The sequence below is a fragment of the Girardinichthys multiradiatus genome, chromosome 15 (assembly GCF_021462225.1).
Source record: "Girardinichthys multiradiatus isolate DD_20200921_A chromosome 15, DD_fGirMul_XY1, whole genome shotgun sequence".
Taxonomy (NCBI): domain Eukaryota; kingdom Metazoa; phylum Chordata; class Actinopteri; order Cyprinodontiformes; family Goodeidae; genus Girardinichthys; species Girardinichthys multiradiatus.
Genome location: NC_061808.1, coordinates 32,210,454 through 32,215,712, shown reverse-complemented (window position 1 = coordinate 32,215,712; position 5,259 = coordinate 32,210,454).

Genomic DNA, 5,259 nt, shown 5'->3' with positions numbered 1-5,259 from the left:
AGTAGAGAGATCAGCAGCTTGTCACACGGCTGACACAGGAAAATGCAACCAGGCTCTTATGCATTCAGTATTTAAAGTCATTAATTGAACTAACACGGATATTTTTAAACAGTCTGTGGAAACAGGAGAACCCCAGGGAACACCCACAGATAAACAAGGAAAAAAAAACTGAAACACAAAGCAAACATCTGAAATGATATTCTAGAAATGGCTAGGTACTGGAATGAAAATGAGAGAAAAGAAGAAGTTACTGTCCATAAAATAGCTCTTCTTTGAAAAGTCTAAAAAACAGTTGCTCAACACCACAGCAGAACATTTAAGAAGTTAAAAAAAGACAGTAGGATGGGACAATACTTTGCAAAAGTATTCTTCACTCAAGAACTTTTTTATATCGTGTTACATTACAACCTCACATTTCAATTTATTTCATTGGGGTTTAATGTCTTATGTCAACATACAGTAGTGCAAGATTAGCAAATAGAAGGATCCATGTGTTTTTCAACAAATTTAGTAAAAATCTAAAAATGGTGAACTAGGTTTGTACTTATTCTCCATGAATCATTGCTCTGACGAATCACTTTTCGCTTATGTCTCTCTTTTGCCTATTTTACACTTAGGCTCAGTTTGATTGGATGGAGAGTGACTGTGGACATCAATTTTCATTCTTTGCCACAGATTTTAACTTGAATTTAGGTCTGGACTTTCACTAGGCCATTTTAACACATGAATATGCGCTGGATCTAAACTATTATAACTCTTTCTGTGTGTTTAGGATCATGTTCCTGGTGGAAGGCCAGCCTCCAAGTGAGTCTTAAAGGGGACCTATTATGAGAAATTCACTTCTTGATAGTTTCCATACTTCCATATGGGTCTGTAATGCTTCTACAAACAGTCCAAATCAAAAAAAAAAAAGACATTAAGCCGTCTTTTGGCTATAAATGACTGTTTTATTTTTTCAAAAGCTGTGTAATTGTGATGTCACAATTACAATGGCACCTAGCTACGTTTCCTGAGTCCCGCCTCTGACTAGCACCTGAAGCAGAGCTCCACCCACTTGATTTTCATTAGAGGATCACATCTCTCCGGCTGGTTTTACCTTACACACACTTTACAATGGCTATCCTCAAAGGCAGATATTCTGTTGTTGGCTGCAAAGACCCATATGTGTCCATGCACTGGACACATGCTGCTGTCAGATAACAGAGATTTGTGGCTTCATTTTATTTTGGAGGGCAATGTTTCAGTCACATTGCAGAGAACAGTACTAGTTTGCGTGTTTACGGACTGCTTTGAGAACTCACAACAGTACACTTCAAGAAATGTAGAAAGACTTATATTGAAGAAAAATTCAGTCCCTACTGTTCATGGCAAATGTGCCGATGACAGAAATGTAGAAGTGTACATATTGTTGTGTCTTATAAGTTTCGGTTTCATTTTCACACGTAGGAAGTGCTGGTTAGGGGCATTGCCTGATACAGCAAATTACATAAAAGTGACAGAGCCCTAAAACAGCTCATTCTGAAAGGAGCTCAGACAAGGGGAAACCGAGGAGGTGAAATCTCATTATATGAAAATGATTTTGAGCAAAAAATGTAATTAACATGTTTTGTATAGTCCATAGACCTATCCAAAATGTTTAAAAGGAAGTATTAAAAGGTTTATTACATCACCTTTAAGTGTTTTGAAGCTTCTTATTGGTTTTCTTCCAGTATTACGCTATCTCTACTCATCTTCTCATCCACCCTAACCACATTCCTTGTGACCTTCTGTAGAAAAGTCTCCCCACAGCATGATGCTGCCTCTGCAATGTTTTACCATGGGGGATGGTGAGTTCATGTTGATGTACTGTGTTAGTATTCTGCACAACATAGTGTTTTGTTTAAAGACCAAAGAGTTCAATTATTTTCTCATTTGCTTAGACCACCTGTTTGCTGTGTTCCATATGATATGTGCCAAACTTTAAACAGGATGCTTTTGGCTTTCTTTAACAAATGGTTTTCTTCTTGTGACTCTTTCATAAAAGCCAGAGGATGACAATGTTTGGACCCCAGCCATGGATTACAACATGGATAAAACATGGACTCTAAGCTATACATCATAGAAGACCTGTATGAATCTCTGCACCTTTTAACACTACACTAACCTATTCCTTTACAAAAATGCTGTGTTTCAACATGGCAACCTCTACCAAACGGTAATCAAGGAGACTGGACGGAGGGACATGACATGTGAATGTCAGCAAGCAGGCAATACTCTTCAACTTGGATCCATAAGTGATTACGATCACGTTGATTGTATGGAACTTAGTTAAGTAATGATTTTGCTGTTGCAAGTACCCGGCATTCATTCATAAAAAGTGTGTAATAAGAAAAGCGTGGCTTGACTTTTCTTCTGAGGCTTCCAGAAGCAGCCCTAACCCAAGCGGATTTTCCCCCATGGCCTGGAGAAGAAGCTATCGGGACCGCAGCATCGCATGCCTTCCTTCGTGCATGTCCAGGTAGCAAGAGCTACCCCACCGCACCGCGGCCACTGAAGGAGCCAATCGTGCCTTTGTTGTGTAGTTCAGTCCATATGTGGATGACCGAACAACTTCACTTCCCTGAACTTGTTGCCTGGAAACCTTTTCCTCATCATGGTTCACACAGGAGGTAGTGTTTGGGCAGAGAAGATTAGTTTAGAATGAAATAATCTTAGAATGAAATAATGTTCATTTAATTACGTTTTTTTTTGTGTGTTGAGAAAACTCAGCTAAGTGCTAGCAGACTAGTTGTTCAGCTAATGATGTGTCCTGTGTGTGTGTTTTTTTTAGGCTAAAACAAACTTTTTTTAAAGGTTGGTTTTTAAACACAGATCGGCCATACTGCGCCATCAACGCTTATGCATTTTGATCCTTTTATGGACGGTATTTTTAAGGTACGTTTGATTTTAAAGGAGTGGTAACAAGCTATAAGCTTCTTCGATTAGCTGAAATCGCTAATCGTTAAGGTAACATGTGACCTGCCGCCATCTTATGAGTCTATTAAGAATCATTTATCCAGAAAGATTGTTAGTTTCCAATCTAGGAAAATAATATTTCCTTAAATATTATTTTTACTAAATGTGATTGCAAATTAAACACCATTAATACTCTTTTATCCAGAAAGGTTTGGTTCAAAATAATATTTCCTTAAATATTATTTTAATAGTTCCCGAACCTCGGCTTCAGGAGGAGCAGTGTGGTTTTCGTCCCGGCCGTGGAACACTGGACCAGCTCTATACCCTCTACAGGGTACACGAGGGTTCATGGGAGTTTGCCCAACCGGTCCACATGTGTTTTGTGGACCTGGAGAAGGCATTCGACTGTGTCCCTCGTGATGCCCTGTGGGGGGTGCTCCAGGAGTATGGAATCGGGGGCCCTTTATTAGGGGCCATCCGGTCCCTGCACGATTGGAGCAGGAGTTTGGTCCGCATTGCCGGCACTAAGTCGGACCTATTCCCGGTGCATGTTGGACTCCGGCAGGGCTGCCCTTTGTCACCGGTCCTGTTCATAACTTTTATGGACAGTATTTCTAGACGCAGCCAAGGGCTGGAGGGGGTCTGGTTTGGGGACCAGTGGATTTCGTCTCTTCTTTTTGCGGATGACGTGGTCCTGCTGAACCCCTCTAGCCAAGACCTACAGCATGCGCTGTGGCGGTTCGCAGCCGAGTGTGAAGCGGCTGGGATGAGGATCAGCTCCTCCAAGTCCGAGGCCATGGTACTCGACTGGAAAAGGCTGGCTTGTCCTCTTCAGGTTGGAGGGGAGTTCCTGCCTCAAGTGGAAGAGTTTAAGTATCTCGGGGTCTTGTTCACGAGTGAGGGAAGAATAGAGCGGGAGATTGACAGACAGATCGGTGCGGCTGCCACAGTAATGGGGGCGCTGTGCCGGTCTGTTGTGGTGAAGAGAGAGCTGAGCCGAAAAGCGAAGCTCTCAATTTACCGGTCGGTCTACGTTCCTACCCTCACCTATGGCCATGAACTTTGGGTCATGACCGAAAGAACGAGATCCCGGATACAAGCGGCTGAAATGAGCTTCCTCCGTAGGGTGGCCGGGCGCTCCCTTAAAGATAGGGTGAGGAGCTCAGCCATCCGGGTGGGGCTCGGAGTAGAGCCGCTGCTCCTCCACATCGAGAGGAGCCAGTTGAGGTGGCTCGGGCATCTAAACCGGATGCCTCCTGGATGCCTTTCTCGGGAGGTGTTCCAGGCACGTCCCACGGGAGGAGGCCCAGGGGACGGCCCAGGACACGCTGGAGGGACTATGTCTCTCGGCTGGCCTGGGAACGCCTTGGGCTCCCCCTGGAGGAGCTGGTGGAGGTGTCTGGAGAGAGGGACGTCTGGGCGTCTCTGCTGAGTCTGCTGCCCCCGCGACCCGGTCCTGGATAAGCGGAAGACGACGAGTATGAGTACGAGTACGAGTAGTTCCCCAATAATATTTCTTTAAATATTATTGTATGAAATAAAGACAGCTAATTAAACACCATTAAGAATTATTTATCCAGGAAGGTTGGTTTTATTCAGCAAGTCATTCTTTATTAAAATAATGTTTTTTCTGCATTGTGATTGGTGGCTTTAAGGTATACCAATTATTGCCTAAATTAGTTCAAAGACTAACTTAACCTAATTTCTACATTCCTCAAAATAATCCTTGGTTCTCAGACATAAATAGCATTGCATTGTAATGTTGCATCACTTTATTAGTCATGGTTTTTAACCATCTTTGATTCACTTGTTCATATTATACATAGTTAGTCTTCCTTGTTCGTTCATTCTTCTTTGTAGTTTTAGCTAAATTGTTCTAGTATAGTAAAGAGTTTGTTGATTGAAATATGCTTGACTTTGAGTTGAGTTTTGTTCATAAATTCTTGTATTTTAAGATATTATGTAAATTTACTCCATTGTGTGTGCAGAGTTTTGCTTCTTCAGTAATGCCAGAGCTTGGCTCACCTCTTTCACTATTGTCTAAATACCACCGCCTTATTGGGCTGGTATTCCCCGGACAACACTTGACAGACCGAATTATTATTTAATAAATTATTAAAATATTAAAATTAAATAACATATTCATAATAATAATCACAACAACTAGCAGTTGTCCCATCATCAGATTCTCCCGCCTGAGCTGTAGATCTCTCTGACAAAATGACTATTTTGTCAGACCACAGGGCTTAATGACTTCAGACCCGTCGCCCTGACCTCTGTGGTGATGAAGTCCTTTGAGCGCCTTGTGCTCTCACACCTAAAAGA